General features: G+C 37.9%; 2 long non-coding RNA genes across 5 annotated transcripts; both read right to left on the bottom strand.

The window, feature by feature from the left end:
• Window positions 1-866: 866 nt before the first annotated feature.
• Window positions 867-6,696, bottom strand: LOC149239522 (uncharacterized). 4 transcript variants are annotated; one of them, XR_016246448.1, is made up of 5 exons: window positions 5,371-6,696; window positions 4,340-5,257; window positions 2,135-4,229; window positions 1,908-2,020; window positions 867-1,797 (listed from the first exon to the last, which is right to left on the bottom strand). It is a non-coding gene; the product is annotated as an uncharacterized LOC149239522 (long non-coding RNA). The 4 variants fall into 4 exon arrangements; XR_016246449.1 differs by having other exon boundaries at window positions 873-1,797; window positions 2,135-2,207; window positions 3,520-4,229; window positions 4,340-6,672; XR_016246447.1 differs by having other exon boundaries at window positions 2,135-4,226; window positions 4,340-6,696.
• A 16,456-nt stretch (window positions 6,697-23,152) lies between these two features.
• LOC149239523 (uncharacterized) lies at window positions 23,153-26,934 on the bottom strand. The gene is made up of 3 exons (XR_016246450.1): window positions 26,293-26,934; window positions 25,262-26,179; window positions 23,153-25,151 (listed from the first exon to the last, which is right to left on the bottom strand). It is a non-coding gene; the product is annotated as an uncharacterized LOC149239523 (long non-coding RNA).
• Between the last annotated feature and the right edge of the window lie 418 nt (window positions 26,935-27,352).

Here is a 27,352-nt window from a genome sequence, read left to right on the forward strand (position 1 = left end):
CTTTCTAAAAGGAAGGACACTTTACCAAAGAAAAAATATATGAAGACAAATTGCGGAAACCTTTTTTCGAAATTCCACCATCGCTTATTTGGAATACGAAGTACATAATCCATTTGTTAATGGTTTCTTTCACCCTATAAAGTGACGTTTTCTCACTTTGCGTATTCTTCTATATCCTTTGCGCTTACATGTCAATAATATACGTTTGTGATGAATATTTATGTTAACGCTGCAAACTTATCTCATACCGTGATCATTTTTCATTGACAACAGTGTTCATATAAATGTCCTAAGTTGCCAGTGCAGACTTGAAGGAGAATGCGGGTGCGTAATAACCATTGAGTGAGTGTCTAATAAGCAGTAAGTAAATTTTTGAACCCTTGGCTTCAAAAACTCAAACTTGAGAACTTTTTGTTATCTGTTGGTCAACCATTTTATAGTGATTCTGCAGACATAGATTAATAGTAAGCTATGATTAAATAGGGAACAACCTGCCCATGTTAAGTACTCACAATGCCTTCCATTATCGAATCAATATTTTCATTAGCTTACTTCAACCTCTTTCCTTTTGGATAAAGACTAGGGAGATAGACCTGTGTGTATGTCCATGCTAAACCAGAATATCTGTTTAACGGGAATTTGAATATTGAGTTTCACCAGCACAAGATTTAAAAAACATACATGAGATTCTTTACAGATGAAATATCAGTTAGTAGCTACACAGATTTTTCCATGCTAACATGAATGATTTTTTTTTGGGAAGATGGAGCAAACCAAACTTCTCAGGCATGCAATGTAATTTATATGAGCTTTCCAATGTTAAAAATAGTCTTGACCCAATTTAGTCGTACAAAGAAAATTCAAAGACAAATAATTTCCAGAGTATATAGTTGTATATATTTACATCATCATACATCTATAGAATGTTTCCTCTCCTATTGGTATGCTAGAAAAGGACTTGATCAAGGTTGAATCTTAAGGGGGAAAAAGGATAACATCTCTCATCTCCCAGTGATGTACAAAGCCATAATGCAATGGCCATTGGCTTTGAATCTCATTCATGAATGCAATTACAACTTTCTCATATGCGCCAAATTCCAAGGTACATTGATATACAATGCTCATCTGATTCACCCAAAACCACTCACATCAAGCTCCCTTTCCATGGTGGATATAGTGGTATAACCATTGGAATTCCAGTCCAATTCCGCTGCCATTTTGAGAATTCATTAATTCTTGTTTGAGCATTTTTTTAACTTGATTCATATAATATTTTCATGCGGAAATAGAGCACTAGAAAAGGTTGATTATATTCATGCAAAGATAGAGCAGTAGAGAAGGCTGCTTATTTTTATGCGGAGATAGAGCACTAGAAAAGGTTGATTAGTTTTATGGAGAGATAGAGCACTAGAAAACGCTAATGGCGTTACCATGGGTTGAACAGAAAGCATGCCATTCCTTCACAAGCTTCCTTTCTCTTCAAACAATGGATTGCCATTTTCTTCTGCGTGTACTATGCCACTAGTAGACAATTCGTGCAAAATAATTGAAGAGTCCTTGGTCCCAGAGAATGAGAAAGAAGAAGAAATATTTTCTTCCGCTGCCAATTCTTGCAGCCTCATATATTTTCTTATTTCTTCCCGCGAAAACTGCACCATTGAATCATATGCATGCCTTGACTGTTTTCCACACCACCAACCTGCAAATTTTCTGTAGTTGAACTCTCAATGTTCAAAGTGAGGAAGGTGTATGCAGATGAGTCTGTAGTATAGCCCAATTGATGGGAAATTTCAGATTCTGGAAATACACAAAATATTTTAGGGATAGTAAAAAAACAAAAAAATGGACTTAAAACATTCGCTTTTCACTTTTGATGTGAAATCAGAATTTCTCGAACAGGTAGCTACCAATCCAATTGACTCCAGGTTGTAACTTGCTAGAGTTTCCCTTGCGTTAACTCTTGAATTGACCACAAGTACTCTTATGTTGCCTCACTACAAGTTTGCAAGTGTCTTTGGACCTGCTCAAAAGAGAGGCACACAATCAATGTGACATTTTAGGTTCAGACTTAGTCTATAGCATAGTAGAGTCGTGTGCAATGAATGGAAGCCGGGAAAGAGCCTATATCCCTTACCTCCAGCGGTTCATACAACCTTCTCTGTACCTCCATCTGCATCCACAGGGACCCTAAGATCTCCAATGTGCTGCTATACAAGAAAATAATGTTAGTTAGATCTTCCTTCTCTTGTTGCATCATTACTATTGAAAAATAAACCATAGGCACAATGTTCATATAAATGTCATAAGTTTCCAGTGCAGACTTAAAGGAGAATGCGGGTTCCTACTAAACATTGACTGGGTGTTTAATAAGCACGGAGTAAATTTTTGAACCCTTAGCTTTACAAACTCAAAATTGAGAACTTTTTGTTACCTGTTGGTCAACTATTTTATAATGACTCTGCAGAAACACATTAATAATAATCTATGATTAAATAGGAAACAATACACCCACGTTAAGTATTCACAATGCCTTACATTATCGAATCCATATTTTCATTAGGTCAATTCAACCTCTTTCTTTTTAGGTAAAGGCTAGGGAGAGAGACTGGTGTGTATGTTCATGCTAAACAAAAATATTTGTTTCACGAGAATTTGAATATTGAGTTTCAGCAACACAAGATTCAAAAAAGGTACGGGAGATTCTTTACAAATACAATATTAGTTAGTATATACATAAATTCTGTCATGCTAACATGAATGTTCTTTGGAAGATAGATCAAACCAAACCTCTTAGGCATGCATTGTAATTTATATGAAATTTTCAATGTTAAAAGTAATCTTGACCCAACTCAGTCGTACAAAGAACAATCGGAGACAAAGAATTTCCAGAGTATATAGTTGTATAATGGCATTATTTACATCATCGTACATTCTATAGAATGGTTCCAATCTTATTGGTACACTAGAAAAGGACTTGATCAGGGTTGAAACTTAAGGGGAAAAGAAGAAAAGATCTTTCATCTCTCAGCAATGTATAAAGCCATAATGCAATGGCTACTGGCTATGAATCACATTCATGAACGCAGTTACTAGTTCATGAACGCAGTTACTGGTTGCTCATATGTCCCAAAAACTAAGCCACATTGAGATACAATGCTCACTTTCACAATCCAAAACCATTCACATCAACCTCCCTTCCCTGGGGGATATGGTGGTATAACCATTGGATTTCAAGTCTAGTTGCCATTTCAAAATTTTATTATTCCCATTGGAACATGTTTTATATTTATTCATATTAAATTGTGTTTGTCTCACTTATTTGACTATTTTCATGCAGAGATAAAACACTAGAAAAAGCTAAACGTTTTTATGCAGAGATAGAGCACTAGAAATGGCTGATTACTTTTATGCAGAGATAGAGCACTAGAAAAAGTTGATTACTTTTATGCAGAGATAAAGCATTAGAAAAGGCTAATTACTTTTATGCAGAGATAGAGCACCCAAAAAAAGGCGGATTACCTTTATGCAGAGATAGAGCACCATAAAAAACGTTGATTACTTTTATGTAGAGATAGAGCACCAGAAAAAAGGCTGATTACTTTTATGCAAAGATAGAGCACCAGAAAAGGCTGATTACTTTATGCAGAGATAGAGCACTAGAAAAGCATAATGTTGTTTCCATGGTTTGAACAACAAACACACCATTCATTCCCACACTTCCCCTTTTGTCATTTCCATTTTCTTCTGCTCGTACTATGTAGCTAGTAGACTTCTCTTGCAAAACAACTGAAGAGTCCTTGGTCCTAGAGAAAGGAGAAGGAATATTTTCTTCTCCTGCCAATTTTTGCAGCCTCATATCTTGTCTTATTTCTTCTGGATGAAACTGCACCCTACCTTATCATATGCATGCATCGATTGTTTTCTACCACCAACCTGCAAATTATATGCAGGATCTTCTCTGAACTCTCATTCGAAGTGAGGTGGCCATATGGCTAGACTTATTAACGGGAAATTTCATATTCTGGAAATAGCCAAGATATTTTAGGCATATCAGATAAAATCAAATAAAAAAAATGTAGACTTAAAACATTCGCTTTTAACTACTGAGGCCAACGAATCCGATTGACCCCACTTTGTAACGTGCTAGAGTTTCCCTTGCTTTCTGTTGAACTAGCTGCAAGCACTTTCTCTGTTACTTCCCTACAAACTTGGTGGTGTCTTTGGACCTGCTGAAAAGAGAGGCACAAAATCAATGCGACATTTTAAGTTCAGATTTCTATATGGCATAGCAGAGTCATGTACAATGAATGGAGGCCACGAAAGGAACTATAGCCCTTACCTCTAGCGGTGTTGTGCCTCCATCTGCATCCACAAGGACCCCATGATCTGCAGTGTGCTTAGATACATGAAAAGAATGTTAGCTAGATCTCCCTTCTCTTATTACCTCATTATTCTTGAAAAATAAGCAATCATTTGGAGAGGATAAAATGGTCCATGGACCATAAAACAGATCCGCAGTCCCTAATAGGAATAAACCAAAGCACAGAGTCTCGACTCACCTCAGTCCTAACAGAATTGAAATCCGTTTTTCACAAAAACACCATAGAAACTTTGTCAAGAATCCGATGGTGTTTTGTAAATTGATATGCTCTGTAAACTATGCATTTCAAAGTTTCCTCCTTGTCTGGGCAATGACATTATCTGTTTATCAACCCCTTCCATCCAACTTACGAGATCTCACTGGATCACGACAGGCAGTATACTCATTCTACTTGATATCTCTGGACTCAAATGTTTTGCTGTCTTTTGAAGCCTAATTTCCCCCAACTATATAATGGGATCCAAAATCTAAAGGAAATAAATGAAGAAGAAACTATTGGAATTAAGGAATTGCAGCCCAAATTGACATTGCTCAATCTAGGAGCTTTAGATGGCGGAGACCAAGTATTCTAACATCTACCCAAGGGGTAGAAAAGAGCGCAGAGCCCAATGACTCCAAGGATCCATGGTATACGTTTCATCTTGGGTTCTAACTGGTATAATTTAAGAGGGCCACTATACTACTTCCCTACTCTTCCTTCCCACGAATATTCAACATAAATACCTTGAGATAAATACCCATAAAAACCTTCGGAAATTGGGAAGTGGATATTCGAGTTGGCCACAATACCTGGCCTAGGTTGTAACTTGCTACAGTTTCCCCTGCGTACAAGTACCCTTATGTTACCTCCATGCGAGTTTGCAAGTGTCTTTGGACCTGCTCAAAAGAGAGGCACATAATCAATGTGAAATTGTAAGTTCGGACTTGTCTATAGCATAGCAGAGTCATGTGCAACGAATGGAAACCGAGAAAGGAGCCATAGCCCTTACCTTTAGCGGTTCGTACAACATTCTCTGTACCTCCATATGCATCCACAGGGACCCTATGATCTGCAATGGGCTGCGATACAAGAAAAGAATTTTAGCTAGATCTTCCTACTCTTGTTGCATCCTTATTATTGAGAAATAAACCACCATTTGGAGAGAGTTAAATGGTCGATGGACCATAAACCATAGGCATAGTCTCTAACACAAATAAACAAAAGCATATAGTGTTGAGTCTCCTCGGTCCTAACGGAACTGAAATCCCTTTTTCACAAAAATACCACCGATACTTTGTTAAACTCTGATGTTGTTTCTTAAACATATATGCTCTGTAACCTGGGCAGTTCAAAGCTTCCTCCTTGTCTGGGAAATGGCTTTATCTATTGAACTTACGAGACCTCACTGGATCGTTATAGGGAGTATACTCACTCTACTTGATACCACGAGACTCAAATGATCTACCGCCTTTTGAAGTCTCATTCTCCCCAACTGCATAATGAGCTTCAGAATCTAAGGAAACAAATGAAGAAGACATGATGAGAGTTAAAGAATTAATGCAACCCACATTGGCCTTGCTCAATCCAGAAGCTTGAGACGGTGGAGGAGACCAAGTATTTTAAAATCCACCCAAGAGGTAGGAAAGGGCACAGAGCCCAATGACTCCAAGGATCCAAGTTACACGTTTCTTCTTGGGTTCTGGCTGGTATAATTTTAGAGGGCCACTATACTCCTTCCCAGCTCTTCCTTGCCGCGAAAACAACCAAATATTCAACATAAAGACCTTGATATAAATACCCATAAAAATCTATGGATTCCTGAATATGTCAGTCCACTGCTTCAACAACTAAAGATATTGGGGTTATCATGTTAATGGCAAATCGAGGATACAATGGCCTATCGATAAAGATATAAACTCTATTTTCTTCAAATAAAAATGGAATCAAGCTACACAGTGCGCTCTAAACGACGATACCCACCCACAGAACCTTGGTATAGAAAGCTTCATACACTGAGATGAACCAGAAACATCATGCTACATAATAGAACAAACCTTATTCCTGAATATGTTAGTCCACTGCTTCAACAACTAAAGATATTGGGGTTATGCTGTTAATGGCAAACCGAGCGATACAATGGCCTATCGATAAAGATATAAACTCTAGTTTTTTCAAATAAAAATGGAATCAAGCTCCACGGCGCGCTCTAAACGACGATACCCACCCACAGAACCTTGGTATAGAAAGCTTCATACATTGAGTTGAACCAGAAACATCATGCTACATAATAGAACAAACCTTTCAATTTTCCAAATGATGAATCCATGACCATCACAAAATTCTAAAACGAAAATACACGTATTAAAGCAAGAGCATATACAATAATGAGCTCACTGTGTATGTATATATATATATATATATACCGACAAGACACGTTTTCAAAATACTCGCACCTAACAATATCGCTATCTGTAAGGCAGAGTCTTGTCACCAAATGCCTCAAAGGGCTAAATATTCTATCAGAGTCCTCTCTTTGGCTTGAGTGTGCAGAGTTTGTAATTCATAACAAAACACCATGTTTAAATTGGCGTTTCTTAATCAATTTATATAGAACTATAGTGCATCATCGATCAAATTTAGAAATGGACATTCGATCTAGCCACAATTCCTGCCACCACTTGAGATACCGCTGAAACCATGGCGTACATCTTAGTATGTGGACGTAAGCTACCAACGCTAACAAACAAGTTTTGCTCAGCTACTCCTCCTTGTTCCTTAACTCCATCGTCCCCTCGCGTTGCGGACACCGGATCATCTGTTTCAGAAATCCCCTTTCCAATTTTCGCGTTTGTTCGAGTTGTAGCTATGGGGTAGCAACCAACCAGTGAAGAGGAATGAGACAATATGTACGGAACTCGGGAGGTACAACGAAATTTTGAAATGGGTGCTCGGGAGGTAAAATGAAATTTTGAAATGGGTGCTCGGGGAGTAGGTACATGCAAGTGACATGTACCAATGTCAATGTCAACCTCATAGCTCTAGCGGAGGAGGTGTAAATGGGTCGGTTAGAGCTACGGAGTCCTAGAAATGTTTATTATGATTATCCATAAACTTAAATTGGTAGAAGATGCTCGAAAAGGGCCAATGGCAAATGGTGAAATCACTATTCTTATGTAGGTTAAGAATGGTCGAGATCTAAAATTACTTGATTTTTTTTTTCTTCAAAATGATTTCGATGTTACTTTTTCCATTTGGCACTTCTTTTCCGTGTAGGATGAAAATTGTCTAAAGCCATTTATTTTTAAGTCAAGCTTTAGGTAGAAAGTGAGATACTCGGACATGGTTTATCCATGCACTTAAGGATCTCTAAAGCGACACAAAACATTGAAGTTTTCTTAAATGCCCTTGAACTATTCCCTTTGTGGATTTTCGCTTCTCTAGATTTAGGTGACAATGAGATTCTCCAAGTCATTTTGGATGACCTATATAATATGCATGTTTTCTCTGCTTGGAGCTTTGTCTTATCGATCTTCCTCTCGAGGCTTCTTTTTATCATTCCTCGAGTTCCCATGCCGGGAGAGAATCATTTTATTTCTATCCAGGATGATATCATGTCATTGAATCTCTCATAGTAATTACTAATTTTATTTGGAACTTCTTCTATGCTCCACTCTTTGTCTCATTCTTCTTACTCACAAGACTTCCCTTTATGGTTCGTAGAGTTCCCTTGTCGAGGGAGGCTCATTTTCTTCTCCAAACTCCCCATTGCCAACTAGGGCTTGATTTTGAAATACTGCTCATAGATGCCCTTCAACTACTCTGACGAGGATTTTCACGATGTCGAAATCACACAGGACTTGCACCTCGACTCATCTACAACCATTCAAATTGCAATCACCTTACCACTTGTCACTAAACCACTCATGCCAGTAGCCTCCAATAATGGTTCTTCAGATTCTTGTTTGTCGTTAACTCACACACCTGTGGCATACTTATTTTTGTAGGCCAACATCATTTTGGCCTACCGGTTTTTGGGGGCTCTCCCATTTTGTTCTACTTCTTTCCATTTGGGTTTGAAACCCTAATGGCTTTATTGTTCAATTAGTCGTTTTAATCGCTTAATGAAATCTTACTTCAAAATGAATGGACGATGAATCGCACTCTAATGTTATCACCATGCTTGAATCACTAAACGAAAGTGTCTAGGAAGGTCCATGTCATTTGACCAATCTCATTAAGAATGTCCACCAAGATATCAAGCGGTTGACCAAAAATAGAGAGGACTTAGGGACAAGCACAAATTTGATCAAGGCTAACCACTAGATGCCATCGCCATATGCCTCTAGGAAGACGCTTGGGATGTATTTCACTTTCAGAGAAACCATCAAGGAAGATACCCCCTAAAGCGAGGGTATCATACGCTTGCTCTCAACTAGAGGCTTCAGGATTTTAACATCCAAAAATATACTTCGGCCTTTTTGGCTTTGAATAGGTTGGTGTTGGCTTTACTTTTTGTTTCCTGTTCCAATTAAGAGAGGCCCTCCTCTCTAATTTGGAGTTTGACTTCTTCGTAATGGTCTTCCTAGTCCTTCCTTACCTATGAGAGGCCTTCCTTGTGTGCTCTCGACCATTATGTCATTTATGCTTCAAATCTTCTTCTCCTCTATCCACGGGGAAGAGCGGACAAAGCTTTTTTGTATTTTGTTTTTCTAAACCAATAATCGAACCTCGTTGTGTGAGCTAAGTCACACGCAATGGGATAGGAACAATTACCTAGCTTACATAATTCGAAAGTGCTACCATGCATGCCAGACTGTATATGAATGGGACATAACCAAGTTATTGTCTTATCGAATACATAAGTGCAATTCATTTTTTAAGGACTCAGAACCGATCTTGAACTTTGATGGGTATGATTCTCGTAACAACTCCCAAGTATCTAATGATATCGTGTTTGAGAAGAAAGAGCAATGACCCACATGATTGCGGACCATTGAGCAAGATCCAATGGAACAACTACACAAAGGCACTTCGAATTTGAAATTAATTTCTCCCATGGAAGCTACGCAATAGGTTCCAACCAATCATAACCTTGAATCCCCATCAACAACCATAATATCGTCATTAGAAAACAATCAATGAATTGAAGCTTGCCACTCTTGTTCCCCTTTCAAGAACAAAATGGCTTAATGGTGTAGCCCAATCTTGTTACTTTATTCTCGTTTCTCTCTACAACTAACACCCATCACCTGACTTGGAAATTGGAGGACATCGGGAAAGAAAAGATTGCATGAATTTAAAGAGCGGCGGACTTTACAATAAGTGAATCAACATCGCATATTCAATGGAAATTTCCTTGTATGTGGGTAATGATTTCAAAATCTGCCTAGTATACCTGGTGGTCACCTAATCCGCTTGAGTTTGTTAAGGAAACAAAGGCCTTGAATCCATTTACAATGTTTCTTGTTAGATTTGATTCTTTCCTTTCCAATCGAACTTGATTATATTGACAAGATTTATGAACAACAAAATGTTCTCGCCACATCATTTCTCCATGGGCAAATGGCGTACATTTATGAAACTAACCCTCGAAAATTTAACAAGATTGGCTTAAATGATATTGATGGTTGTACTCGAAAGGAAAATTGCTCTTAAACTCTCACTCCAACACGCGTTTTATCCTCTCACAAAATTCAATTCTTGACAACCCTGCGTGGTCTATAAATATGATTACCTACCTCACATTTCTTGCGCGCCACTTCGAAATCTCGTATTGTGTTTCTCTAAAACATTTGTATTGCCTAAGAAGTAAAGAACCAAAATCTTTGGGCCATATATCAACCCCATAGAGAAAGGCCACACAATTACAGAAGCATGCCAAAACAGGACAATTTGACTTGACCACTATCATGGGAAAGAAGAAGAGATGCTTCATTACAACAATCTTCCCTTGAATACATACAAAGAATAGAGCAGGCCACAAAGGGACATCCCGCCTAGCCCAACCCCCATCAAATTTAACGTGTTTACCTTCCTTTTATGCGTACTATAACCTCGTCTAGCAAATCGAACCCAATGAAATCACTAATAGATCATCCAAAGTTTTGCCACAACTCGACTCCATATAAAGATTGCACACAATTATGAAGTTAGGCCAAATTGAACCGATTTAACTTTGACGACATTCATGGGTGAAGTTGCAGTAAGAGTTAGTTTCAAATTGGTCTTCTGTTGCCGGCAGTGACGTGTTGGGTTGATGAAAGTGAGACGCTGTTACTTCCCCCTTCGAGGCTCAATCCTAGTCGATGGCATGCTCATGTGTATGCTCGTGGTTGTGAAAAAAAGGGTGGGGTTGGGTGCAAATCCCTAGGGGACTTTGCAAGAATAGATGCCCCCCCCATTCACGGCTTATTAATTGGTTCTCCACAACACTTCCACCGTCAATATTCTCGTCCGGGTCCTATGCGCTGGGATGTGGTGACATGCTTGCAAAATGAAGCCATTTTCATCAAATATGTTCACAATTCCAACGAGCCTTTCGAGGTAAGAGGGTGTATGCCTGAACCCACTGACAACAACATAATCTTGAGTTTTTCAAGTAAAACTCCACAGAAGCACTAGTACCCACTCTCCTCAATCCTTAAAATGTGTTTGCTATTCATATCAATACAAGTGTTGTGCCTATCGTCACAATTTTATCACAAGAAGGAGAGGCATTTGATCTTCTCTTTTCCAAGTGTCGCTTATAGAATCATGAAGTTGGAGTTGTTAGAGATTACAGGCTAATATTGTATTTTTGTCCGCAAAGCAAAGAGCTTGGGATCTAGCTTATCATGGATGGGCAATGTTGTTTGATGAGTACTTGAGACAAAACTAGCTTATGAAGTTGGCAACGAAAATGCAAATGTATATGCATTATGTGGGACCCAATATGTAATGTATTTAAACCCTATTACCCGTGGAACATGGAGAGCATAAGTGAAAGAAGCGCAAAAAATGGTGTGCGATGTTGCTAAGCAATCCCGTTAATGTGTGACATGTCAACTGCATGGAGGAAGGGCATGCAACTATGAAACTACGCCAAAACGGACCAATTTGGCTCGAGCGAAATCGTAAGCAGCGTTGCTCTCAAATTGTTGGTCCGACCAGAGTGAGTTCTATTTTCTTCTAGATGACGACCAATGCTGTGCAGGAAAATTCATGAACTAGGTGTTTGCTATAGGAAGAAGATACAATGAGTAACTTCAAATAAAGACATTACCCCATATATATGTATATATAGTCATTTTGACACAACCTGTGACAATTTTCAGTGCCTTTTCCCCTCTTAACAAGGAGACAGAGACGAGGGTTTCAGTTGCAGTTAGAGTGGTACATTGTCAAGTTTTGGAAGGCGACCAGACTTGGACGTGGTGCTTCCGGTGAACAATGGACGGTGATTTTGAGTGCAGGTTTTGTATACTTGCAGCGCGCAAAAGTAATAGATTGGATTGGCGGGGAAGTCCACAAGCGATATCCAACTCTGCCAATATGCATCGGACTCCCATTATGTTTGACAGATTTTGATGGTGAATTAATTTTGGTTTTCCTCTGCTTGCTGTGACGCTGAAATATTGAAATTGGAAATGAAAGCAGGCCGAAATCCTCAAAATCGTGAAGGTGAAGGCCCGTCTTCAAGGGATGTGGAAGCTCGAAATTACTCCAAATCCTGAACACCCCTCTTCATCTTCATATGGATGTGGGAATTGAGAGCAGGCCGAAATTACTCCAAATCCTGAACACCCCTCTTCATCTTCATCTGGATGTGGAAATTGAGAGCAGGCCGAAATTTCTCAAAATTAAATCGTTCCTGCAGAGAAGGGCCATCGAAATTTCTCAAAATAAAATCGTTCCTGAAGAGAAGGGCCATCGAATTTTTTTTCTCAAAATGAAATCGTCGGGGAAGAGAAGGGCCATCGAAATTTCTGAACAATGGTGAAGAGAAGAGGCATGTTCACATGGATTTGCAAGAAACAGGAGAAAGGCAAGTTTACAGTTGATCCGTGGAAGGGGCGAATTCAGAAAACGTTTGGTTTGAAATATGCATATTTTAAAGCTGTCTGTCTGTGTGTGAGCAATTGGTTGATGTAGTGTAAAGGCACTTCTCTTCTGCACGTCCAGAAAGGAAGTTTTACATTTAAATGCGCGAATGTGGTGTGAAATGCGTATTGTGAGTGTGAGAGCAATCGATTCTGTTCTCCACGTCCAGCTGTGTTCTGCTCGTTGTCCTTGACAAAAATATGGATGATCACAATAATAAGAATTGAATTGGTACCACAATGCGATGAGCCGAGCAAAGACAGAGACACAGAGGATAGGAATGTAATGGTGAGTGAGTGAGAGAGTCACATATATCCCACACGCGCCAGGGGCGCAGAAACCAAAGCGTTGATAGTGGTGGGCGTGAGGTGTAATTGAACATGTGGGTGCGCCCTGGTCCAAGTAGAGAGTTGGTACATGGCCCCCTGTCGAAGGGCAGGGTCCGGGAGCTTCTTCCGGGAAGTGTCATGCGCCTTAGAGAGGAGGGGAACGCGTGAGGCTGGCTTCACAGAGCAACGACTACCTCCCGCTCCCTGCAGTGGAAGGATAACGTGCCCGCTTTTTTAAATAATAATCTCATTCATATTTATATTTATATTTAAATAATAATCTCATTCATATTTATATTTATATTTAAATATATCGTCATCCATTTCATATGTTTTTATAATAATCTCATTCATATTCGTAATAATCTCATTCATATTTATATTTATATATCGTAATAATCTCATTCATATTCATATTTTATTTTCATATTTGTTAAAATATATCATCCAGTCTTTCGGATTATCAAAATGAGTATATTTAAATATATCATCATCCATTTCATATTTATTTTTTTATTCTTTTGTTAAAATATATCATCCAGATATTTGATAATGTCTTTCGGATTATCGAAATTAGTATGGACCACTGAAGTCTAAAATCAATCATCCACATATTTTATTTTAAAAATGAGGTCATGGTCCCTTTGTCCGTCATCAACTCTGACCACATGAAATGCTCTTTTAAGATCATCCACATATTTTAATTTAAAAATGATGTCTAGTCCCTTTGTCCGTCATGAACTCTGACCACATGAAATATGACAAAGTAAATATTGCCTCTATTTGTCAGTGGCAGTTCTAGGTAACGGTCCCTATCAATCAAAGTTCATGAAGTCATAGTTCTTTTGTTAGTCGGGAACTTTGATTGACATGAATTATATGAACTTCAACTGTCAAAGGAACTATGTATGACCTTCATTTGTCAGTTCGAATCCTAGGGAATAGTTCTCTCCAGTCAAAGCTCTTGAGGTCATAGTTCCTTTATTAATCAAGAAATTCGACAGACATGAACTATGACCACAAGAACTACGACGAATGAAATTCGACTGAGAAATGAACTATGACCTTCATTTGTAGATCATAGTTCTAGGGAGTATTTCCTACCAATGAAAATTCCCCAGGTCATAGTTCCTTTGTTAGTTAGGGACTCTAACTAATAGGAACTATGATGAAGGAACTTTGGTTGGCAAAGGAACTAGGACCTTCATATGTCGGTCGTAGTTCATATCAATCAGAGTTCTTGAGGTCACAGTGCCTTTATTAGTAAACCACTGTGACATTGGGAGCTTTGACTAACAAAGGGGATATGACCTTCATCCATCAGTCCTTTTTCTAGGAATGGTTCCTATCAATCAAATTTCTTGAGGTCATAGTTCCTTCAGTGATTTGGAACTTTTCCGGTGAGGAACTTTGACTAACAGGAATAGTGGTGAAGGAAATTTGACCAACAAAGGAACTATGACTTTCATTTTCCCATCGTAATCGCAGGGAATAGGTCCTCTCAGTCAACGTTCCTAAGGTCATACCACCCTTTCTTAGTCAAGGACTCTGACCGATAGGAGCTTTGAGGAAGAAACCTTGACCAACGGGGTAACTATGACCTTCGCTTGTCGGTCATAGTTCCTACCATTCAAAGTTCCCAAGGTCATATATCCTTTTTTCCGATTAGGAACTCTAATTGACGGGAACTATGGCCAAAGGATTTTGGTGCAATTCGACCAACATTGATAGCTTGAGTTCAACAATTTCCATTAATTTCATATTTCTTTAATTTTTGGCATCCCTTCCATCCGATCGAAGAACTAATCTTAGACCGTGCTATTCAAAATTCCATGGTCGAAATCCTTCTTCCTTAATGAATGCTTGTGGGTTGGTGAAATTTGGCTACAATTGCTAAACTACTCCTTTGAGTTTTACGCTCCCCCCCAAGCCTCCCTTCTTCTAATTTGCCATCTCTCCTAGCTCAACATCACCTCTTACCCTTGAATCCTTGTATGTCACGGTGGATGAGGAATTACGGGTTCTTGGTCAACACGCCTTGACTTAAAATGGACCAAAACCCCAAATGCCAAAGTCTCATCCTCAAATTTCCCATCAACAAGGTGGAATTAGAACTTCGAAGAAAAACCTTGTGAGATTTGGGCAAGAATTTCATATGAAAAGGTTCTAGTTGTTCCACATACTAATTAAAGTTCGCGGCCATTGCTACAATAAAAGCCATGAATATTCATTAAATGGAACCTTTTAAGTGTTTTAAGAGGTGGCAAGAAGAAGAAATGGAGTGGGATTTTGGATGTAAGGTTTCGGAGAAAGTGGGTATAAATTCCAATTTATGGTTTCAAAAAGGGTATTAGTTTATTATCATGGGTATCTAAGCGGATGATAGCGATTTGGAGTAACTTAGATAGCGGACAAGCCTAGTCTCTTTCCCCTTAAAATTATTGCTCGAATCTATTAGGAATAATGCCAAATGTTACGCTCCACGTGATTAATGGGAATTTTTACCATGGAACTGTTCCATTAGAGGTTTTGGTTCATTTTAAGCAGACCCAAATCAACGAAAGTTTGAAAAAATGAGTAGGTCAACACAAAACCTTACCTCGTCTTATAAAATAAACTCACCAAAAAGGTTGAGTTTGCCCACTGATTATCTTAGTCCATGCAACTCTCAACTTTGGGATAAAACCATGTTACTTGTCAAAATCGCTCCCCGTCCCTCACCCCATAAGTTGTGAGGACAACCCACCACAATCACATCCTACAGTCTAGAAGGAAATTAAAGTATGTTTGTATTTCCATCGCAAGGAAGCAACTTTCTAAGCATAAAAATCTAGATGGATGAGGTAATATTCTTGAAGGTACTGCGATCGATACTATTTTGGATATTAAGTCAAGTGGATCTGGAATAGGATTAATACTATAGGTCAATGAGACAAAAGTAAGGGGAATCAAGGATGGTGAAATTGGTACAATAGAGCACATTGAAACTCGTTGAGAGGCTGATGAGTTTGTAACGCTGACACCTACGGACCAGAACTGAGCAATAACATTCCGGTGTGGCTAATGGTTAGATGGACAATGTAACCATTAAGGATGAATCCATTGAAGAAATGCTTGATGTATGTCTTTTGGTGGCACATGTATATATTGTCCACCTTGTGAATAATATGTGTGAACACCACTGATGTACTAGTGCAGATATGTTTTGGTGTGCATATTCGATGCATTGTTGTAACCTTTTATTCTTGTGCTCGTTGCTCATAATCTATCTTAATCATTCTTCTTATTATGTGGGATTGTTCATTGTAACACGATGAATCTAATCCCATCTCTTCACCACATGATCCTGTGCATCTTGAACAATGTGAGATTAGTCTCTAGTCCATAACTTATACATGAAATCTATATTAAACCGCGATGACACTGGTATTCTTTGTTTGGGGTTGAAATTTGTGTTGACCCAATGCTCATGATTTTGAACACCCTATCAAAGTGGTTGTTTGCTCTAGCGGCAAAGCATATCGAGATGTTTTAGCATGGCGTGAGATTAGTTCTTCAATCTTATTGGAGGGATGTTGAAAATTAAACAAATATAAAATTAAAGGAAATTGTTGAACCGGTGTTATTGATATCGATCATTCCGCACCAAAATTCACTAATTCAACCAAATTTTGGTCACTTCTAAACAACACTAGTCATTCAAACTGGTTTTCACTTCTCATGTTGTGCATTGATCAAAACTAGACAAAATCCATTAAAATTGGCTATTGTGATAAATCACAGGCAAAACAATTAATTTAATTGGTGTTGCGCCATCCCCATTTTTTTTTTTTTTGTTAAACACCGCAACTACCCAAAGCTTTGTTGCGATCTATTTAATGATTCCACCCATCTTCAATGGACTTATCTTGATGGAATTGTGACGTGAAACAGCATTCATTGTGGCAAGGTACGAACATTGGTATTGGACATTGAGTATACACTGATGCACAGATGGTAGAAGACCAATATTTGGATGATGATTTGATTGTAGACTATACTATAATTATTTTTGCACTATTGAGACAATTTAGAACCTCAATATTATGTATTTTGATTCAAAAATGTATTGATTGAGTGCCATTAGATTCCACTGGGCGTCAAGTATTTACCCTTACATTCTTTATGCATTAAAAACTTTTATAGCATTTGTGTCTAACAGGTTGGATATATATATGAACGAACATTCTGGACAGTACACATACATTAATTGTAGATTATAGTATAATTATTTTTGCACTCTTTACACAATTTAGATCATCAATGTTATGTATATTTGTTCAAAATATATTTCAATTAAATGTCAATAGATTCCATGTATTTACCCTTACATTCTCTGTACATCAAAAATACTTCCTATAATTGTTGTTTAGTAGCTTACATTGTTTAATTAATATTATTATGATTTATGCAAGTGTTGTTTAATAGCTTGGATATATATAATTGAACATTTTATATATGTCTTGGTTGAACATTTTTCTCCCGTTCATGACTTTGAGGTTGAACCTTTTTGGTTTTGGCTCTAATCCTGCTTCTTATTTTGCTTCATCCTGTCCAACTCCAGTTCTAAGGAGGTCCTAATTTAAGGGTTAACTATTTTGATTTGGAATCCGATTTGTGATAATGTGTTTGATTCTAAATCCAGTTCCAATTTAATTAATAGTTTTAGTGTTAAATGGTATTAGTTCGAGCTCTAGTGCTACTAATATTCATTTAAACACCATAACCAATATAGATTAACGAAAACAAATAACTTAGAGTACAACATGATTAGCCTTAATGGTCAAGAACATGTGATTATTCCTAAGAGGTCACACATTCAAATCCAAAGCGGCATAAACCACTAATATGGGTTCTATGGCGCATAGTTAATAAAATTGATTACTGTCAAGTCGAGATGCCGCTCGCCCTTTTTGTCAAATTGAATTACCTTGGACCCAAGTTTGAGTCATTGTAGTCGAGTCAAACGCATTAGTAACCGTGAGTTAGATCCTTAGCTATGAGTAACTCATGGCGTGTTTACTGCCAAGTCAATCCAACTTGCAGGTGAAGGGAAAAGTTCACCACTATAACATGTAAGTGCCTAAAAGGAAAAGAAAAACTTCCATTTTGAGCTATTTTTGTTGTTGAGATTTGGGAAAGTTCGAATTGAACTCGTGCACTCCAGCCTCACCAAGTTCATGAGCCATGGTTTTAAAAATTGCTTTAAGGTGGCTCAAATTTAATGATATCCAAAATTTTAAAAATAAAGCAATTATGTCATCGGACTAGACAAACAATGCTCAATGCTCAAAACCATCATAGTAAAAGGGGCAATCGAAATTAGGGAATCTTACCAAAGAAATTCTATAGGATAAAAAACAATGTAATGTTGTCACATGAAGGCCTCGGGATTTCAAGGGGAGACACGAATTGGTCTAGGCAAGATATAATCAAATTCATTCATATGTATCTCAAACTGTGATTGACGGCAATGCGCGGGTGCCTTTTACACGACACAATGCAAACAATCTTGCTAGAAGGATACTTCACAAGGAAACAAAATAGCTCTAAAAAGAGAGATATGTGAAGGCAATCGACATAACCATTTTGGGAAAATTCCACCATCACTTATCTGTGACATGACCTATAGAATGCAATTTTTAATAGTTTATTCCGCCATATAAAGTGATTTTTTTCTCAGTGGCGTATATTCTTCTACCTATCTCCTTTTCTTACGTGTCAATCGTATCCATCCATGATGAGTATTCTTGCTAACCCTGCACACTTGTCTTGTACAACGATTAGTGACATTGGCAAAAGTGTTCACATAAATGCCATAAGCTGGCAATGCAAGTGAAAACTTAAAGGAGAATATGGGGGCCTAATACAAAGGGTTTGGGTGCTTAATATACATGAAGTGAGGTTTTGAGCCCCGTGTTTCACTTCATGAAATTTGAGAAATTCATATCATCTACTGGTCAACCTTTTTATAATGACTCTGCGGCCATTGACTAATAATGAGCTATAATTTAATTAAATAGGAATACCCAAGTCAATAGTCCACCCATGTTAAGTACTCATAATGCCTTACATTATCGAATCAAAATTGTCATTACGTCACCTTGACCTCTTTTTCTTTAGGAAAAATCTAGGGGAGAGTGACCGGTGTGTATACCTATGCTAAACCAAAAAAATTGTTTGCCGCAAATTTGAACCTTGATTTTCACCAACAAGGAGAGAAATTGAAGCTTGAGTTTCACCGCCGCGAGATTAAAAGAAAATACAAGAGCTTCTTTACAAATACAATATTAGTCGATGCATAGATAAATACTAACATGGGAACATGAATGGTTTCTCGAAAAATGGACCAAACAAAACATCTCAGGCATGCATTATAATTTATGTGAACTTTGCAATGTCAAAAGTGGCACTGACCCAACTCAGTGGCACAAAGAACAATTGAAGCCAAAGAATTTCCAGTGCATGTAGTTGCATAAGTGCATTATCTACATCATCGCACATATAATGTAGAATGCCACGTATCCTATTGATGCGCTAGCATAGGACTTGATCGGGGTTAAAACTCAAGGGAAAAAGACGAAATGATTTCTCATATCTAACCAATGTATAAAGCCATAATACAATGGCTATTGGCTCTATTCCCCATTCATGAATGCAACTACTGCTTGCTCATATGTGCCAAAGACTCATATTCTCCACCCAAAACCATTCATATCAAGCCCCCATTCCTCGAAGGATACAATGGTATAACCTTTAGAATTCAAGTCCAATTTCGCAGCCAGTGTGAGAATTTAATATTCCCGTCGGAACATGTTTTATCTTGATTCACATAAAATTTTGTTGCCTCGTGCATTTGACCATTTTCATGCAGAGACGGAGCACTAGAAAAGGATGACAGATTTTTATGCAGAGACGGAGCACTAGAAAAGGCTAATGTTGTTGGCATGGGTTGAAGAGCAGCCACTCCATTGATTCACAAGCTTCCTTTTCCTCCCAGATAAACGACTGTCGTTTTCTTATGCTTGTACTATGTCACTAGTAGCCTTCTCATTCAAAATGGTTGAAGAGTCCTTGGTCCTAGAAAAAAGAGAAGAAATATTTTCTTCTCCTGAAAATTCTTGCAGCCTCACATCTTTATTGATTTCTTCCTACTAAAACTGCACTGTTGTATACCATATGCATATCTTGACACTTTTTTGCAGGAATCTTCTTTGAACTCTCATTCCAAGCGAGGGCACTGTATCTAGACCAATCTGCAGCCTAGAATTATTGACAAAAAATTTGTAATTCTGGAAATAGACCAGATATTATTTTAGTCAAAGTAAATAAAGTCAAATTAGAAAATGTAGATGTAAAAACATTCACTTTTCAGCCTTGAGGCCTTCTCAAAAGAATTTGAACAAGTAACTTCCAATCCAATTGACCCCAAGTTGTAACTTGCGAGAGTTTCCCTGCTTTCTCTAGAACTGACTGCAAAAGATTTCTTTGTGCTCCCATACGAAGTTGCAAGTGTCTATGAACTTGCTCAAAAGAGTGGCACGCAATCAACATGACATTTTAAATTCAGACTTCTCTATGGCATAGTAGAGTCACATACAAAGAATGGAAGCCAAGATGGGAATTATGGGAATTATAGCCCTTAGCTCTAGTGGTTTTCATGACCTTCTCTGTACCTCCATCTGCATCCACAGAGACTATATGATCCGCAAAGTGCTGAGAAACAAGGGAAAAAAAAAAATGTGTTAGCTAGATATACCTTCTCTTCTTGCATCGTTAGTCTTAGAAGAAAATAAAAACATCATTTCGAGGGGCTAAAATGGTCTAGGGACCATAAACCAGAGGCATAGTCTCTAACAGAAATAAACCAAAGCACATAGTTGTGACTCTCCTCAGTCCCGACAAAATTGAAAACCATTTTTTACAAAAACACCTTGGAGACGTTGTCAAATCCTAACGGTGTTGTTTAAATGGACCTGCTTTTGTAACCTGAGCATTTCAAGGCTTCATCCTTATCTGGGCAGTGGTGTTATCTGTTTATCAAACCAGTTATGTCGAATATAAAAATATGTATCCCAAAAATCAGATTGGTTACAATACCTAGGTAGACTTGACATGACACAGTGCAAACATTCTTTCTAAAAGGAAGGACACTTTACCAAAGAAAAAATATATGAAGACAAATTGCGGAAACCTTTTTTCGAAATTCCACCATCGCTTATTGGAATACGAAGTACATAATCCATTTGTTAATGGTTTCTTTCACCCTATAAAGTGACGTTTTCTCACTTTGCGTATTCTTCTATATCCTTTGCGCTTACATGTCAATAATATACGTTTGTGATGAATATTTATGTTAACGCTGCAAACTTATCTCATACCGTGATCATTTTTCATTGACAACAGTGTTCATATAAATGTCCTAAGTTGCCAGTGCAGACTTGAAGGAGAATGCGGGTGCGTAATAACCATTGAGTGAGTGTCTAATAAGCAGTAAGTAAATTTTTGAACCCTTGGCTTCAAAAACTCAAACTTGAGAACTTTTTGTTATCTGTTGGTCAACCATTTTATAGTGATTCTGCAGACATAGATTAATAGTAAGCTATGATTAAATAGGGAACAACCTGCCCATGTTAAGTACTCACAATGCCTTCCATTATCGAATCAATATTTTCATTAGCTTACTTCAACCTCTTTCCTTTTGGATAAAGACTAGGGAGATAGACCTGTGTGTATGTCCATGCTAAACCAGAATATCTGTTTAACGGGAATTTGAATATTGAGTTTCACCAGCACAAGATTTAAAAAACATACATGAGATTCTTTACAGATGAAATATCAGTTAGTAGCTACACAGATTTTTCCATGCTAACATGAATGATTTTTTTTTGGGAAGATGGAGCAAACCAAACTTCTCAGGCATGCAATGTAATTTATATGAGCTTTCCAATGTTAAAAATAGTCTTGACCCAATTTAGTCGTACAAAGAAAATTCAAAGACAAATAATTTCCAGAGTATATAGTTGTATATATTTACATCATCATACATCTATAGAATGTTTCCTCTCCTATTGGTACGCTAGAAAAGGACTTGATCAAGGTTGAATCTTAAGGGGAAAAAGGATAACATCTCTCATCTCCCAGCGATGTACAAAGCCATAATGCAATGGCCATTGGCTTTGAATCTCATTCATGAATGCAATTACAACTTTCTCATATGTGCCAAATTCCAAGGTACATTGATATACAATGCTCATCTGATTCACCCAAAACCACTCACATCAAGCTCCCTTTCCATGGTGGATATAGTGGTATAACCATTGGAATTCCAGTCCAATTCCGCTGCCATTTTGAGAATTCATTAATTCTTGTTTGAGCATTTTTTTAACTTGATTCATATAATATTTTCATGCGGAAATAGAGCACTAGAAAAGGTTGATTATATTCATGCAAAGATAGAGCAGTAGAGAAGGCTGCTTATTTTTATGCGGAGATAGAGCACTAGAAAAGGTTGATTAGTTTTATGGAGAGATAGAGCACTAGAAAACGCTAATGGCGTTACCATGGGTTGAACAGAAAGCATGCCATTCCTTCACAAGCTTCCTTTCTCTTCAAACAAAGGATTGCCATTTTCTTCTGCGTGTACTATGCCACTAGTAGACAATTCGTGCAAAATAATTGAAAAGTCCTTGGTCCCAGAGAATGAGAAAGAAGAAGAAATATTTTCTTCCGCTGCCAATTCTTGCAGCCTCATATATTTTCTTATTTCTTCCCGCGAAAACTGCACCATTGAATCATATGCATGCCTTGACTGTTTTCCACACCACCAACCTGCAAATTTTCTGTAGTTGAACTCTCAATGGTCAAAGTGAGGAAGGTGTATGCAGATGAGTCTGTAGTATAGCCCAATTGATGGGAAATTTCAGATTCTGGAAATACACAAAATATTTTAGGGATAGTAAAAAAAACAAAAAAAATGGACTTAAAACATTCGCTTTTCACTTTTGATGTGAAATCAGAATTTCTCGAACAGGTAGCTACCAATCCAATTGACTCCAGGTTGTAACTTGCTAGAGTTTCCCTTGCGTTAACTCTTGAATTGACCACAAGTACTCTTATGTTGCCTCACTACAAGTTTGCAAGTGTCTTTGGACCTGCTCAAAAGAGAGGCACACAATCAATGTGACATTTTAGGTTCAGACTTAGTCTATAGCATAGTAGAGTCGTGTGCAATGAATGGAAGCCGGGAAAGAGCCTATATCCCTTACCTCCAGCGGTTCATACAACCTTCTCTGTACCTCCATCTGCATCCACAGGGACCCTAAGATCTCCAATGTGCTGCTATACAAGAAAATAATGTTAGTTAGATCTTCCTTCTCTTGTTGCATCATTACTATTGAAAAATAAACCATAGGCACAATGTTCATATAAATGTCATAAGTTTCCAGTGCAGACTTAAAGGAGAATGCGGGTTCCTACTAAACATTGACTGGGTGTTTAATAAGCACGGAGTAAATTTTTGAACCCTTAGCTTTACAAACTCAAAATTGAGAACTTTTTGTTACCTGTTGGTCAACTATTTTATAATGACTCTGCAGAAACACATTAATAATAATCTATGATTAAATAGGAAACAATACACCCACGTTAAGTATTCACAATGCCTTACATTATCGAATCCATATTTTCATTAGGTCAATTCAACCTCTTTCTTTTTAGGTAAAGGCTAGGGAGAGAGACTGGTGTGTATGTTCATGCTAAACAAAAATATTTGTTTCACGAGAATTTGAATATTGAGTTTCAGCAACACAAGATTCAAAAAAGGTACGGGAGATTCTTTACAAATACAATATTAGTTAGTATATACATAAATTCTGTCATGCTAACATGAATGTTCTTTGGAAGATAGATCAAACCAAACCTCTTAGGCATGCATTGTAATTTATATGAAATTTTCAATGTTAAAAGTAATCTTGACCCAACTCAGTCGTACAAAGAACAATCGGAGACAAAGAATTTCCAGAGTATATAGTTGTATAATGGCATTATTTACATCATCGTACATTCTATAGAATGGTTCCAATCTTATTGGTACACTAGAAAAGGACTTGATCAGGGTTGAAACTTAAGGGGAAAAGAAGAAAAGATCTTTCATCTCCCAGCAATGTATAAAGCCATAATGCAATGGCTACTGGCTATGAATCACATTCATGAACGCAGTTACTGGTTGCTCATATGTCCCAAAAACTAAGCCACATTGAGATACAATGCTCACTTTCACAATCCAAAACCATTCACATCAACCTCCCTTCCCTGGGGGATATGGTGGTATAACCATTGGATTTCAAGTCCAGTTGCCATTTCAAAATTTTATTATTCCCATTGGAACATGTTTTATATTTATTCATATTAAATTGTGTTTGTCTCATTTATTTGACTATTTTCATGCAGAGATAAAACACTAGAAAAAGCTAAACGTTTTTATGCAGAGATAGAGCACTAGAAATGGCTGATTACTTTTATGCAGAGATAGAGCACTAGAAAAGGTTGATTACTTTTATGCAGAGATAAAGCATTAGAAAAGGCTAATTACTTTTATGCAGAGATAGAGCACCCAAAAAAAGGCGGATTACCTTTATGCAGAGATAGAGCACCATAAAAAACGTTGATTACTTTTATGTAGAGATAGAGCACCAGAAAAAAGGCTGATTACTTTTATGCAAAGATAGAGCACCAGAAAAGGCTGATTACTTTATGCAGAGATAGAGCACTAGAAAAGCATAATGTTGTTTCCATGGTTTGAACAACAAACACACCATTCATTCCCACACTTCCCCTTTTGTCATTTCCATTTTCTTCTGCTCGTACTATGTAGCTAGTAGACTTCTCTTGCAAAACAACTGAAGAGTCCTTGGTCCTAGAGAAAGGAGAAGGAATATTTTCTTCTCCTGCCAATTTTTGCAGCCTCATATCTTGTCTTATTTCTTCTGGATGAAACTGCACCCTACCTTATCATATGCATGCATCGATTGTTTTCTACCACCAACCTGCAAATTATATGCAGGATCTTCTCTGAACTCTCATTCGAAGTGAGGTGGCCATATGGCTAGACTTATTAACGGGAAATTTCATATTCTGGAAATAGCCAAGATATTTTAGGCATATCAGATAAAATCAAATAAAAAAAATGTAGACTTAAAACATTCGCTTTTAACTACTGAGGCCAACGAATCCGATTGACCCCACTTTGTAACGTGCTAGAGTTTCCCTTGCTTTCTGTTGAACTAGCTGCAAGCACTTTCTCTGTTACTTCCCTACAAACTTGGTGGTGTCTTTGGACCTGCTGAAAAGAGAGGCACAAAATCAATGCGACATTTTAAGTTCAGATTTCTATATGGCATAGCAGAGTCATGTACAATGAATGGAGGCCACGAAAGGAACTATAGCCCTTACCTCTAGCGGTGTTGTGCCTCCATCTGCATCCACAAGGACCCCATGATCTGCAGTGTGCTTAGATACATGAAAAGAATGTTAGCTAGATCTCCCTTCTCTTATTACCTCATTATTCTTGAAAAATAAGCAATCATTTGGAGAGGATAAAATGGTCCATGGACCATAAAACAGATCCGCAGTCCCTAATAGGAATAAACCAAAGCACACAGTCTCGACTCACCTCAGTCCTAACAGAATTGAAATCCGTTTTTCACAAAAACACCATAGAAACTTTGTCAAGAATCCGATGGTGTTTTGTAAATTGATATGCTCTGTAAACTATGCATTTCAAAGTTTCCTCCTTGTCTGGGCAATGGCATTATCTGTTTATCAACCCCTTCCATCCAACTTACGAGATCTCACTGGATCACGACAGGCAGTATACTCATTCTACTTGATATCTCTGGACTCAAATGTTTTGCTGTCTTTTGAAGCCTAATTTCCCCCAACTATATAATGGGATCCAAAATCTAAAGGAAATAAATGAAGAAGAAACTATTGGAATTAAGGAATTGCAGCCCGAATTGACATTGCTCAATCTAGGAGCTTTAGATGGCGGAGACCAAGTATTCTAACATCTACCCTAGAGGTAGAAAAGAGCGCAGAGCCCAATGACTCCAAGGATCCATGGTATACGTTTCATCTTGGGTTCTAACTGGTATAATTTAAGAGGGCCACTATACTACTTCCCTACTCTTCCTTCCCACGAATATTCAACATAAATACCTTGAGATAAATACCCATAAAAACCTTCGGAAATTGGGAAGTGGATATTCGAGTTGGCCACAATACCTGGCCTAGGTTGTAACTTGCTACAGTTTCCCCTGCGTACAAGTACCCTTATGTTACCTCCATGCGAGTTTGCAAGTGTCTTTGGACCTGCTCAAAAGAGAGGCACATAATCAATGTGAAATTGTAAGTTCGGACTTGTCTATAGCATAGCAGAGTCATGTGCAACGAATGGAAACCGAGAAAGGAGCCATAGCCCTTACCTTTAGCGGTTCGTACAACATTCTCTGTACCTCCATATGCATCCACAGGGACCCTATGATCTGCAATGGGCTGCGATACAAGAAAAGAATTTTAGCTAGATCTTCCTACTCTTGTTGCATCCTTATTATTGAGAAATAAACCACCATTTGGAGAGAGTTAAATGGTCGATGGACCATAAACCATAGGCATAGTCTCTAACACAAATAAACAAAAGCATATAGTGTTGAGTCTCCTCGGTCCTAACGGAACTGAAATCCCTTTTTCACAAAAATACCACCGATACTTTGTTAAACTCTGATGTTGTTTCTTAAACATATATGCTCTGTAACCTGGGCAGTTCAAAGCTTCCTCCTTGTCTGGGAAATGGCTTTATCTATTGAACTTACGAGATCTCACTGGATCGTTATAGGGAGTATACTCACTCTACTTGATACCACGAGACTCAAATGATCTACTGCCTTTTGAAGTCTCATTCTCCCCAACTGCATAATGAGCTTCAGAATCTAAGGAAACAAATGAAGAAGACATGATGAGAGTTAAAGAATTAATGCAACCCACATTGGCCTTGCTCAATCCAGAAGCTTGAGACGGTGGAGGAGACCAAGTATTTTAAAATCCACCCAAGAGGTAGAAAAGGGCACAGAGCCCAATGACTCCAAGGATCCAAGTTACACGTTTCTTCTTGGGTTTTAGCTGGTATAATTTAAGAGGGCCACTATACTCCTTCCCAGCTCTTCCTTCCCGCGAAAACAACCAAATATTCAACATAAAGACCTTGAAATAAATACCCATAAAAATCTATGGATTCCTGAATATGTTAGTCCACTGCTTCAACAACTAAAGATATTGGGGTTATCCTGTTAATGGCAAATCGAGGATACAATGGCCTATCGATAAAGATATAAACTCTAGTTTTTTCAAATAAAAATGGAATCAAGCTACACAGTGCGCTCTAAACGACGATACCCACCCACAGAACCTTGGTATAGAAAGCTTCATACATTGAGTTGAACCAGAAACATCATGCTACATAATAGAACAAACCTTATTCCTGAATAT

The sequence above is a fragment of the Pinus tabuliformis genome, chromosome 8, assembly GCF_031772625.1.
Source record: "Pinus tabuliformis cultivar Carrire ecotype Pingquan chromosome 8, CPIR1, whole genome shotgun sequence".
In the NCBI taxonomy this organism is placed as follows: Eukaryota; Viridiplantae; Streptophyta; class Pinopsida; order Pinales; family Pinaceae; genus Pinus; species Pinus tabuliformis.